Source organism: Rousettus aegyptiacus, unplaced genomic scaffold (assembly GCF_014176215.1).
Source record: "Rousettus aegyptiacus isolate mRouAeg1 unplaced genomic scaffold, mRouAeg1.p scaffold_m13_p_5, whole genome shotgun sequence".
In the NCBI taxonomy this organism is placed as follows: Eukaryota; Metazoa; Chordata; class Mammalia; order Chiroptera; family Pteropodidae; genus Rousettus; species Rousettus aegyptiacus.
Window position 1 is genome coordinate 94,028,615 of NW_023416308.1, and position 14,227 is coordinate 94,042,841.

Genomic DNA, 14,227 nt, shown 5'->3' on the forward strand with positions numbered 1-14,227 from the left:
TATTTATTTGCCCAATATATTTGCTAATTTTTTGGTTTAATCAAAAGAGAATATCCTACAGAATCCAAGGAAATATATTGCATTGTACACTCACGTTATACTATCATGAGAAATAGTTTCACCATCCTAAAAATTTCTTATGTTCCACCTATTTCTCCCTTCTTTCCTACCTCCTCATGTTTTTAGTGTCCCCAAAGTTTTGCCTTTTCTAGAATGTCATATATTTGGAACCATACGGTATGTAGCCTTTCCAGATTGACTTCTTTTACTTAGCAATGCACAAGTTAGGTTCTTCCTTGTTTTTTCACAGTTTAATCACTCATTCTTTTCATTATTGAATAATATTCCATTGTATGGATGTTCTGTAGTTTGTCTTTCCATAACACTTTAATAGTATTTATTATTCTATTCTTTAACATGGCACAAATTTGCATTTATTCAGACATTCTATAACTGCCCAGGGCAATAGTTTGTATTTTCAGTGAAATGTCTTGGATATCCTTTTTAAGAAATATTCATTGCTAAGGACTTCATATATTTTATCTTGTGAAGTGTGTTTTTAAATGTTTATCCCAATTTTACTGAGAAATGGTTGACATACATCATTGTATAAGTTTAAAGTGTATATAGCAAGATGGTTTGAATGATAAATTGATATTATGAAATGATTACCATAATAGGTTCAGCTAACGTCCATCTTCTCATATAGACACAATAAAAAGAAGAAAAAAGGAAAAGAACATTCTTGTGATAAGAACTCTTAGAATTCAGTGTTTTAACAACTTTCTTTTACATTATACAGTAATGTTAGCTATAGTCATTAGGCTGAACGCTATATTCCTAGTATTATTTATATGATAAATGGAAGTTTTTGTCTACCTTCTTCAAATCTCCCCTCCTCCACCCTCCTGGTCTGGTAACCACAAGTCTGATTTCTTTTTCTGCGAGGTTTTTCCTTATTTATATTTTTACTTTTTTTAGATTTTAAATATATGTGAGATCATAAAGTATTTGTTTTTCTCTGTCCGACTTATTTTACTTAGCATAATGCCTTCAAGGTGCATCCATGTCATTGCAAATGGTAGGATTTTCTTATTTTTTTATAGCTGAATAATATTCCATTATACATATATGTGCATGTGTGTATAGATGTTTATATATATGTGTGTGTATGTACATATGTGTGTATGTGTGCGTGTGTGTATGACTCACAACTTCCTTAATCATTTATCTATGAACACTCAGGTTGTTTTCATGTCTTGTCTATTGTAAATAATGCTGCTATGAACATGGAAATACAAATATTTTTCTGAGTTGATGTTGTTGTTTCCTGTGGATATATTTCCAGAAGTTAGAATTGCTATATCATATGATAGTTCTATTTTTAATTTTTTGAAAATCCTCTATATTGTTTCCATATTGGCTAAACCAATTTATAACCCCACTAACAGTGCACAGGAGTTCACTTTTTTCCATTCCAGCATTTGTTACCTCTTGTCTTTTTGATAATGGCTATTCTAACAGATATGAGGTGATATCTCATTGTTGTTTTAATTTGCATTTCCCTAATGATGAATGATGTTGAGCATCTTTTCATGTACCTATTGGTCTTTCACATATCTTCTTTAGAGGAATGTCTGCTCAAGTCCTTTGCCTATCTTTTCTATTGTTTTTGTTTGTTCGTTTGTTTGTTCATTTTGCTATTGAATGAGTTCTTTTTAGATATTAACCTCTTACCAGATATGTGCTTTGCAGATATTTTTTTTCCATCTCATAGGTTGTCTTTTTAGTTTGTTGATGGTTTCTTTTGCTTTGCAGAAGTTTTTAGTTTTACAATTATTTAAAACTTTTCTTAGTAATTGTTTTCTCACACAATAAGGTCTGCAATGAAGGTTTTAAAAAATACACACACACACACACACACACACACACACACACACTGCAAGGAAATCTAGCAAAATAATCTTAGCTAATATAAAAAAGAAATCCTGGCCAGAAAGGACAAAAAAAATTTTTTAAGTAAAATATAATTTCTAATATTATTGAAGTAGATATAAGTGAAGCATATATCTTGTAAACAAAAATGAGGCTACTCCTAGATTGTCATTTTGTGATGCATGCTTTTCCCAGAATACACACACACAGAAAAACACTTTCCTAAAAAGAGCAGTGGTGAATATTTTTCTCTTTTATCATCTTTCAAAGACATTTTATACCTGATTACCAGAAGAAGGCCATCTGAAAACTGAAGTAAATAGAACAGTAAATTATAAGAGTTTTTTGGGCATAAAAATTTTTAACTATGGAACAATGATATCAAGTTTATTTTAGTTACTGTTGAATTAAAACTGAAATATTTTTCCTATAAAAATTGTGAAATAATTTTCTTGGCATAGTAAATGATTAACACTGCAGCACTCTTTGGGGGCTACAAGCTTCTTTTGCTGTAGTTTGGAATGCCACCCATAAAGTCACTTCCAATGCATTCTATCAGCATCAAATTACTAAGCAGATGGAGATACAAAGAGAGAATTTAAATCCTATCTCTTAATAAGAGTATTGTCAAATAATTTTCTTCCATCTTAATTTACCATAGTCATATTTACCATATAACTAATAACTTTTACATTTAACAGTGTAGTATATTTTAATCATGTCCCAAAGTATTCCTACTATGATCTGTTTTGAAAATAACCTAGCATTTCGCAAGAAAGAGATAAATCAGGGAGAAAACCTTAATGTCAGTGAAAGTAATAGAAAACAGCAATAACAATCACAAAATCTTGGTACAAAGTATTGAATACTGCCTAGAAACTAAAACTTTGAAGAGAACAGGTACAGAAGAATGATAAATACCCTGTCAATCACATCTTGAAGGGGGAAAAGAAGCAAAAGCAAGCAGAGGCTCATATACCAAGTTGTTTATATTCCTGTTCCTCTCACTGTACATTGGATTAGAACACAATGTCTGGACATATTGGTTTTCGAAATTTTAGTGTCATACATCCTGTGATGGAGTGAAAAAGAGCTTATATAGTGCTTGGAAAAAATTATATGCCAGTGTAGTTGGTAATGACAAACTACCTCACCATCCTTCTCATACAGTAATTACAGATTTGTGTGGCAGTATTTCAAAATTGTGGATAGACTCAGAAACATAAGACACTGTGTCTCCTTTAAACCAATAAATTAATGAGTAAGAGAAAGATGGAGTACCTAGACTGTCTTTTAGTTAAGCTGTCTAACTAATCGCTTTGAGTAAATTCCAAAAAGAATACTCATATGACTACTTTAAACTATCTCAATGGCTATCTCCAAAAATACAAAGGAAAAAAGTGAGAAAGTGTATGGAAGAAATGCCTGATATAAGACCAGACACAAAATAAGTGATGTCAGCGGGAGCTGTTGCTTTGGAACATCTTTGAAAAGTCACTGATTTTAGATACCGAAACCAAACTCTTGTTGAATGAGATATCTGTATTATATTATGGAAATGCTTTGCCGCACTATGTAGATCAACATAAAAAAATAACAGGAGAGTTATAGTTTTATAACTTCTAAAACTATATGATCAAATAAATTATCCTCATTAAAATAGCAAAATCATAGATTTTTTCCCCCTAATGTTGACTAACTGAAGAAACTAGACAGCCACCAAGCATTTACTCGGTAAAGTAGTAAAGACAGCAACTAGCACTATTATTAACACTGTGATTCCAAAAGAACTAGAGGATTCAGTTCATCCTTACAAAGATTTCACAGTCTATTAGGAGGGAAAATAATTATAAGAGGAATTCTTAAAGATCATTTAGAATACCTGAAAAACATAGAATCTTGGAGTAAGGGAACACTGTAATGTACTTCAGTCATTCAACAAGCATTTGGGAAGTGGAGATACATATTCAGAGAGACATGGTTATGATGAAAGACAAAATACTCCCATGGATATTTTCACATTTCTGCAAAATCTGGGCTTTATGAGTGAATATCAGACATGCTTTGGAAGGTAGAGATAATATATCGCTCTAGAGGGATTTAAATCCATACCTCTCCTGGAGCATTTGCTTACTTCCGGAGTAGAAATGTTTCCTCGTCACAGAGATGTTTTGTTAATATTCCAAGGCAAAGATGTATCTTCTTTCTCTGGAAGAGAGGAGGGAAAGATGCGCTAGTGCCCTATATGTAAGCTGCTGAGTTTTATACTTTAAGTGTCTCTCTCCTCCTATGGTACATCTGGCTCTCACTGGGTCACCTGTAGTGAATTGGGAGTGGGAGAATGTCACAGGGCACAACGTGCTCTGTGATTAAATGATCAATTCTTTTGTCTGTATATACAGGCATATACGGCATAGTATGTATACATATCTATCACAAACATACATCACACACATACACACACACTACACACTATGGCAGGCTAACTTATTGAAAGTAGGATAATATATGTGAATCTTCACAGTTTCAAACTTACCAAGTTATCTTCCTCAGAGCTTACTGTTTGGTGGGGTTTAGGTACACGTGAATATCAAGGTAGCTAAAAGATTCATCAGCATTTGCTATGAATTCTGATAAGTGCCTTGGCAGAAATAAATATTCTACAGAAGGACAGGTAACACACTAATAATTCCAGGAGTAATGAAATTTCCTGTTTTTGTCAGTTTATTTCCTGAAGATTAAAAAATAAATAAGAGTAAAGAGCAATAAAAAGGAAAGAAGGCTTTCCTAATAAAATGAAATTGCATGCATAAAGGTAGGGAATGATTGTATAATTCCTTCAGATAACACTAGATATTAATTTTCTTCTCCTGTGGCCTGTGCTTTAGAGAGATACTTATCTTCAGTTGTCTAAGTGGAGTCAGATTGCATCACAAGGGAAAGAGAACATGCTATTTTCTGCTGATGTTTGCTTAGAAGAAAAGAAGGTTTTAGAAAAGGGAGCAAAAGGAATTTTCATTTTTCCTAAATAATTTCACTCACAACTTACTAGAGTAAATGGCTTCATATATATTTGAGACAAATGAGAGAAGAAAAAGCACATTTTGCTATCATTGTATATCTTATCATGATCTTCTAGGGGGAAAAAAAAAGGTAGATGGTTTTTATCTCAGCAAATATTCCTAGTTTCATGCCATCCTTAATAGAATACTCTTGTGTAGCTTAGTTCTATAACAATCTGTCCACTAAAGGAGATAATCATGGCTCCTCCCTCTTGAGATTTGTTGTGAAGATTAAGCTTGTGCCTACTACAGGATGAGTATGAGCTATTAAAGATGCCGAGCATATAGAAGATGCTCACTAAGGTATGAGAGGCCATTATTTTAATTGTTACTTTCCCTTGGAAGTTATTTCCAGATTCTACCTTCCAAACTGTTACTTTGTCTTTCCTGTATTCTATTTCCCAGATGCTCCTCCCTAGATGTTAGCATTATCTATCCTTTGTTCTACGTATAAATTCCCTAACTGGACCTGACTTCAGCCTGGGTAAAGAATAATACTTTTTCTCTTCTATCCACCCTACCACATTTCCACTAAAAATAAAACAAAAATTGAAATTAATTTTAATGAAAGTTATCTAAATTACTAAAAAAATCGATTTAGTCAATTTATACAACCAAGTTACAGAATGCTAGTTAAAAAAAAATGAGTTATTTTACTCGTTTTCCATGTTTGCATCTTGATATATATGTAATTCTCTACTTTACTTGAGCAGAACACTAAAATGACAATAAATACATTTATTTATAATATTTATAATTTTTTATTCAATAATGACCCATTGAACACTTGCTAGGTCCCAGATATTATTCCAAGTATGTGACAGATTAACATACAAGTTGGACAAGGTCCCTGTGTGTGGAGTTTCCTTCTAGTACTGAAAAAAAAAGTGTAATAAATAAGTGAATTAATATTCAGCACTGATAAGTGCCATAAAGGAAATATTAGTAACTTAGAGATGACGGCTGGAGGTGGGAGAGGATGGAGTGGACTTCTTTAGATGGGGCATTCAGAAAGATCTCTCCATGCGTGCATATGTCCTTGACACAACGAACTGGGGACATAGTAGTTCTGACAAAGGGAAGAGTAAGGAGAAGGGGAACACCTTGAGTTGGAGGAGTCCTTGACATGTTTGAGGAGGAGAAGGAATGTCAGTGGGAGGGTTGGAGAGGGAGTGGTTAGTAAAGTAGTAGAGATGAAGGGATCAAGGAAGGCAGAGTTTAGATCACAGAGCACATGGTAATGCAATGTTTCACTGTAGAAATTTTACACATATATATATAGAAGAAACTAAAACAGAAAAGAAAGACACACACACACACACACACACACACGCACAAAGAGAGAATAGAAAGATGAAACTTCACTATTGGGACAACTAGTAGCATCTCAACATATATTCTTCCAGTCTCCATCTGAGAATATTATTATGTTAATGTCTTCTCTAATTCAAACTCTTTTTTTTTTTTCTGTCTATCTCTTTCCCCATACGTACTTTTGGATCATAAGTTCCTCAATTGTTTTCTCTGACATCCTAACTTTTCAATGCCTCTACACTTTGTCTGTATATGAAACACAGAACTTCATGACTCTCCCCTAGAATCTCCTAGTTTAAAGCTCTAAATATAGATTACCAGTCATGTGCCTGAGCTAAGTTGTCTGAACTATACAAATATCTGAGACACCATTGTTGCCCTCAGAAGCTCATTTCTAGTTATTTATCTCTTTCTTTTAGGCATAGCCCTTACTTCAGACTCTACCAATGCTGGCATGAGCCAATGGCTTGGGCTTCACATATTCCCTTATTTCAGCCTAAAAGACAGGCCTAGATGGTATTGGCTTTATCAGATCATTAAGGACTTTAATTATATATACATCATGGTTTTGAGGGAGAAAACTCCAGAGAAGCATGGATTTTATCCTTACATGGCATTCAAATAAAATATTAAAACTATTATAAAATGATGGGTGTTATAATCTGTCACTTTTTTTACAGCTCATTTTGGACCTGTTTATAAAAGTATTTACTCTTTTAAGTTACTACAGACAGTTACTATAGAGCCACATCAGTTGAATATAAGTGTTTTTTATGTATTAAGTTTGAAATTTTGGGACTACATACTCTTCTTTGCAGATTCTGACAATTTTGATGTTACAGAAAGAGTATAGCATTAAACTTCCTTTTCAATTGAAGGTCGTTTACCCCTGCATTCCATCTCCACTTTCAACATTATAAGACTTTTCAAGTAATAAAAAGTGAAATGACAGAATCATTAATTTTAAGACGTAGAAAGGCTCTTAAAGGTCATATTGCCCTATGTTTTATGTGTTGGGTGAATATCTTCTATACCATAAAAATTCAACACAGTCAACTGGATGTTGGCAAAAACTTTCACTCTTACACCTTGTGATAGAAGTAAGGCATTAGAAAGACAACTTCTCTGAGAACTGTTAAATTATGTTAGTGTGGTCCTCATCTCCATCTTATCAGTATACCATAAATACAGGACAATTAACTTTGTTCTGAAATTTTTGGGTAATGCAATCTAACATGAACAAAATGGAATAAACTAACTATAATTTATAGTCATTTCTTTGGGGCTATAGAAAGATACTATTCCCTCAAATCTTAAAAACAAATTGACAGAAATAATATTGTTCTCTACCAGGTAAGTTGCAAGATCAATATATAATTGGGCAACTACTAATCTACTTTCCGACTCTATAGATTTGCTTGTTTTAGATATTTCATAAAAATGAATCATATAATTTATGGTCCTTTGTGACTAGCTGTTCTTACTTAGAATAATGTTTTGAAGGATTATCCTCGTTCTATCATATACAAGTATTTTATTTATTTTCATTGTCACATGATACCATACTGTATGATTATGCTGCATTTTGTTTATTGATTTATCAGTTGATAGATAATTGGATTGTTTTCTTTATTTGGTTACTATGCATAATGTTGCTAAGAACATTCATGTACATGTTTTTGCATGGATACATGTCTTCATTTATTTTGGGTATGTATCTAGGCATTGCTGGGCCCTAGAGTAAGTCTATGTTTAAGCATTTGAGAAACTGTCAAACCGTTTTCCAAAACTCCTGTATTATTTTACATTCCTTCCAGCAAAGTATGAGAAGCTTCCACTTTTTCCACATCTTCACCAACAATTATTATTTTATGTATTTTAAATGCTGTAACTTCAAAGACAAGTTTCGGGACTGAATTCACACTTATTATGATTTGATTCATAAAAGTTGATTTTAGCAAGAACAATCACAAATAATTCTGATTGTGTGTGTGTTTCAATCTAGACATAAAGACAAAACAAGTCACCAAGGAGCCATAATCCCATCTCCTAGAAAAACTTCGAGGATGTTGGTGATTTGAACATTTAAAGAAAATTAAAAATTGTTATGAAAAGTAAACGAGTCTACAGCAATGCCACCCTGAACAAGCTCGATCCCATCTGATCTCAGAAGCTAAGCAGGGTCGGGCCTGGCTACTACTTGGATGGGAGACCACCTAGAAAGATCAGGTGCTGTAGGTGTAAAAAATAAAAAAATAAGGGATTGTAAACTGATAAGGTCCTTGTAATCTGTAAGGTCAACCAAGGGTTGTATTGCCTAAAAAGAAAAAAAAAAAGTAAGCGAAAGCCCTTCTATAAAATATTAGTACTTTTATCTCAAAAGCAATCCCAATAAAGTTATTGTTTCTTGCTTTCAGAAGTATTCTGGTGTACATACAACATGCATATATAACACACTACCATACACATATCTACATTTTTCTCTTTTGTACAAAATATATCATGCTTTGCATACTCTTATGCCCCCTTCATTTTTTTAACTCAATAATATTTCTTAAAATGTATTTACTATCTATACAGAATGCTCTAGTTCACTTTTAAACTGTTGAGCTTAAAAGCTTTCATTGGAAGAATATATCATACCAGATTTAAACGGTTCTCTTTTGATGGACATCTTGGTTGTTTTAACTATTTACTGACAAAAAGAATGCCCTAATAAAATCCTTGTACCTATGTCCTGGATGTGTGAGAATGTATCAGAAGGGTAAATTTCTTTCAGTGGGGATTGTCAGGCCAAATGATATGAATATTTTAATTTCAGATATATAAAATTATTTTTTTCTTTCAGATACAATGTCTCAATTTATAGTTCAACTTTCTTTCCTTGATTATCATGAAAGAATATTTATAATGTTTGTAGTTGGCTTTACTGTTTAATTAGAGGTTTATAGTCTTTAAAGTGACACATTGAATAGAGAAGTATTAATAGTTCTATGTCTTTTTCTTAAATGGAAACTGTAAGATAAAATGTCAAATAGGATAAAGGCTTTATTAAAATTAATATTGGAACAAGAAGGATTTATAAATTCCATTTAACCACTTCCTAAAATGCATGGATTAAATCAGGGGTGAGAAATTTACCTTCCGCTTTGATCTTTATTTGTACACTTTGTTTAGTTATTTTCAAGCTCCAGCTGATTGGCACATTGTTCCAAAAATACTTTACATGGATTAAACAGCCATCATACAAAACATATATTTCTATAATTTGAGTAGATTAACCAAGAAACACAGAAAAATAGCAATGGTAAACATATAAATGCACACCTGGGGAATCATGGAAACTCAACTTGAGCATTCCTATAATGTGTGTAAGCTTAATAGGTCCCTTCTCCTCCCTGGTCCTTAATTTCTTCACCTTAAGAGAAACAGCAGATATGCATAACTCTTTCCCATCCTCATTATGACTCTCACAATGAGAAAAGGATATTCAATAATATTAGACTCTCGGCCACAGAGAACTGCTCTGGAATACACACCAGCCCTACTGCCACCATTTCTACCACCATCATCTTTTAAATATAAATGAAATGTAAGAAGATAATACATTTGAAGATTTCTTTGTCCTCCTAGGATTGGCAGCTTTAAAAGAAGATTTCCACTATGAAACAGACTTTAATCCTGCTGACAATTTGTGTGCTATTTTCTCCATATTTTTAACGAAGAGGAGAAAACAAACCCATTAATAGCCATGGCAGTAAAGATGGTGGTATCGGCATTCAAATGTGTGTCTGTCTGACTCTGGTCGCTTAAAAATCTGGCGTGTATAGCAAGACAATTGAGATCCCATCCCATCAATCTATGTTTTAGCTCAAAAATCAATCCAAAAATTTCTGACATATATTTATACAAAGTGCCGTCTTTGCTAGCTATACAAAAATTTGTTGGAAGTGATAACTAGAAAGATTTAGGGATAGAAGAAAAATACTTAGTCACATTAGATAGAAAAATTAACTGAAGTACATCTATCTATTCCACATTTCTTAGGAGTGTGTTAGCCACAGTGGTGGTATCAAACTGTGCAGAGTTTTTTTTCTCAGCCAGAAACAAACTGTGCATGGGGTTTTTCTCAGCCCTAGGAAGACTTCTTACTTTTTTAAAGTATTCTTTCAGGTTTTACCTTTTGCTTTATATTATAGGTATCAGAAAAGCATGTTTAATTATGATGATATAAAATTACACTCTGGGATCATTAACCTGTGAGAGTTTCTCATTCGGATATGTTATTTATCTTTATAGACACTACTACTAGTGGTATAAAGGATAATTTAAATGAAGGGTCTATAATTTCTTTAACGACTTATACCAAAATCCCATTCGCACTTTCTTTTTATGTCTCTCTTATTTTGCTAGTCTTTTGATTTATGTTTTCCTGCAAATGTTGCAATCAATTACATTATAAAGTGGTTATCTATGTTATTTGTGTTATATGCTCAGGAGAATTATTGTCTGTTTTTTAAAAATGTGTGTTTCAGGGAAATGGAACCTGTTTTGTTCCTTGATTTCTTTTTAAATGGTAGTGTTTAAGCTTTACCCTTTCAATTTTATTCTACCTTTTAAACCTTTTAAGCCCTCTCTAGAAGGCCATTTTATCTGAGGAGCTTCTGGAGTCATGGAAAATCCCAACATCTTCTAAGAAGTCTGTACAACACTCCCAGAAATCTTTCAAATCTCTGGCATCCTGTCATTATGCATCATTCATTTGAATAGATATATCAAGTCTGCACATGGAAATGCCAAGTCAATTCTTTTTTCTGTTTAACTGTTGTAAGCAGTTCATAATAACCAGATTACAGAGTAAATGTCTACATGTAATCTCCCACATTTGGTGCTAAAATTTGAAAAGTTAAATAAATGAAAAATGGCCCATTAACCTAAAAAAGGCAGATAGTAAATACACACAGTTAGAATGTTCACCTTTGAGAGTGACAATGTGTGTAAATGTACATGTCAAAGAAATATGTGTAAGTGCTATTAAGGCATTGATTTTTATACTAACAAATTGTAAAAAAAATATAATTATAGTGTCCATTGCTAGTGAGATGCAATAAAATTGAAGCATAACTATACTACTTTTTTAATTGTAAAGTTCTATAAACTTTGAAAAAAACAAGGCGATGAATATCAATAGTTCTAATTACTTCATAATCTCTTCCTAGGGATTTAAATTCAACAATTACGGTTCAACAGAAGCAGAAAGCTTAAAGCTCAGAATTGCTCACTACTTCATTATTTATTGTTTAAGAAAATTATGAAAAATTAAACTGTAGAATAGCACTGAAATCATATACACCTGACATTGCATGTCTATTAAATTGTAATTATTATAAAGAATAAAGAACGCCATGAAGGAAATGTTTTATAACGTTATAGGAAATCATAAAATAGTTATAATTATATAATATTACAATTGTATGTATATGCATGTGTATATATCTACATTTACACCTATATAATTGCATATTTTTGCATCTGATCTTCCCCATCAGAATGGATATAAAATACTATTTACCTCATAATTGTGTTGTAAAGCTTAAATGTGATAATGTAAATAAAGTGCTCAGAGCAGTTCCTACCTCATAATAAGCTTTCAGTAGATAATCTATTATGTTTGTTTGTTATAAACTGATAGAAGTCAATTTGAATTTCATCATTGTGAGTTATTTTGGGTAGATGTGCCAGACAAAGTCAGCCAGACTGCAAAATCACATAGACTACATGACAGATATTAATTTTTAATTTTAGTTAATTTTAGTTCATTTATATTTAAATAGCTGTATGAGGCTAGTTTCTATCAAATTGAACTGCATGGCTCTGCACAGGGTGTGCGACACAGGATCAAATCTGAATCCAAGGCTAAGAGTTTCACCTGGGAGAAGTGGCTGCTAATCTCACCAGATTTTTGTATTCTTAGTAATATCAGAGTACAATATGTTTAATTAATTCTCATATCTTAATAGCGTTTACTTCACCAATGTATATTTATCATCTCTTACGGTAATTAGCAAACAGTCTAGTGAAGACCATCCAACCATAATAAAGCAATAGCACCACTGGAGGGTACATTACTGATTAGAGAACTTCCAAAATTAACTATCCCGCGGTGAAGATGAGAACTATCATAAACAGGCATTTCACATCGCTTATATTGAAATGGCTTAAAGCAAATTACAAATAACATAACAAACACAATTATTGTTGTCATTTGCAATTTCGTTTCATACAGAAGAGTAGAAACAGTAAATAAACAACAAAATCCTGGGCCATTGTGGTGAGGAGAGACTTGATATTATAATATATGAAGTAATAGTGTCAGTAACTTCTGAGCAGAATGAGGTCATTTTATACAGATAATTCTATCTAGACATGATCCCTGTGTTAACTATTAGCTTCTTTTATATTTCCCAGTGCTGCTGAGCTGCAGAGCAGGTGCGAAAGGCACTTTTGAAAGGAATACTCTCCTAAGCTTATGCTTTATCAAATCTGCACAAAAGTTAATAAAGACAAGACTAGATAAGTCAGCATAAATAGCTACTGGAGACCTTGAGTAAACTACTATACACAGAGAGACGAATCTCTTTACAATTAATTCAGACACTCCAATATAAAAAAAAAAGCCATTTTAATGCAAAATAATGTGAGAGTCTGATTATCAATGGATGACATAAAACTATGATGAGTTAGAAAAGGATATGGGTAGCATGAACTTTATGCTATTTTCCTTTGTTGTATCTGCATAATGGTCTTAGCAATTATCTAGTGAGATTGTACTAGATATTAAAATAAAGACTTATTGAATATTATATTTAAAATTGAAGGTCTCTCTTTGCACATATGAACATACAGATATATACATACATACTTATATAAGAATTAATACAAAAGTATATAATATAATCATTACATGTGCTTGTATATGTTTGCATTAATTCTAATTTCACAATGGGAGCTCCAATTATTTTTATTTGCCTGTTCTAGTGATTTTATTATTTATTTATTTTTCTCCTCTTTAATTACACCCTCCCCCCAACACACACACACACACACACACACACACACACACACACACACACTTCCACCCCTGATCTAGGGATGTGCCATTTCTCTTTTTTTTAAAACTGGGTCTCTGAAGGTGGGGTGTCTCTTCTCACGCGCAGGCAGTGGGAACTTAGGGCCTGGCACCCCCAGGGCCCTGCACCCTCGGTGCACTCGGGGGTCCCGGCTCACTTGGGGGTCCCGGCGCACCTGGAGTATGGTCCGTAGCTCCATCTTGGGCTTGAACCCAGCACCTTCTGCGTGTAAAGCAGAAGTGTTAACCACTACACTATGGAGCCACCCCTTTAGAGATTTTTATATAGCACTGAACTAAATCACCTCTTTTGGTATTTCTAAACATATGTTAAATTTGCTGCCTACCAAAGGCAGAAAGATTGTTCTACTGTCAAGTTGTCTTATCTGTAAGTTGAGGATAATAATGATGCCTACTTTATAAGGCTGCCATTAGAAACAAGTGATATAGTATATGCAAATTGCTTGACACATAATAAGTGCTTTGTGAAGAATAGCTAATCTTCACAAAACATGATCATTACTTATTTGACTAAACTGAAAACATGTTACATGTTCAGTAAACACATTTGATTTTCTACTATGAATACTTTGTGTTAAAAGCATATACTTTATTACCTATAATAACTGTGATGTCTAAGTATAACTTAACTTCAATGTATTGACCATAGACTATTGATAAATGTTAGGGTATAATTTTATAAAACGGATCGCCTTTAACCTTGGTAGTAAAATGCTGTACAATAAATAAACCATTTTATTTAATTTAAATTTGTTTTATTAGGAAA

The 14,227-nt window shown here is 32.8% G+C and overlaps 1 long non-coding RNA gene and 1 pseudogene across 1 annotated transcript in view; one reads left to right on the plus strand and one right to left on the minus strand.

Annotated features, from left to right (window-relative positions):
• Positions 1-4,069: 4,069 nt before the first annotated feature.
• LOC118602822 overlaps positions 4,070-14,227 on the minus strand; it is a 165,106-nt gene continuing 154,948 nt past the window's right edge. Inside the window, exon 6 of the long non-coding RNA XR_004950840.1 lies at positions 4,070-4,143. This is a non-coding gene — a long non-coding RNA (uncharacterized LOC118602822). The remainder of the gene's footprint in view (positions 4,144-14,227) is intronic.
• Positions 8,434-8,552, plus strand: LOC118603479 (annotated as a pseudogene).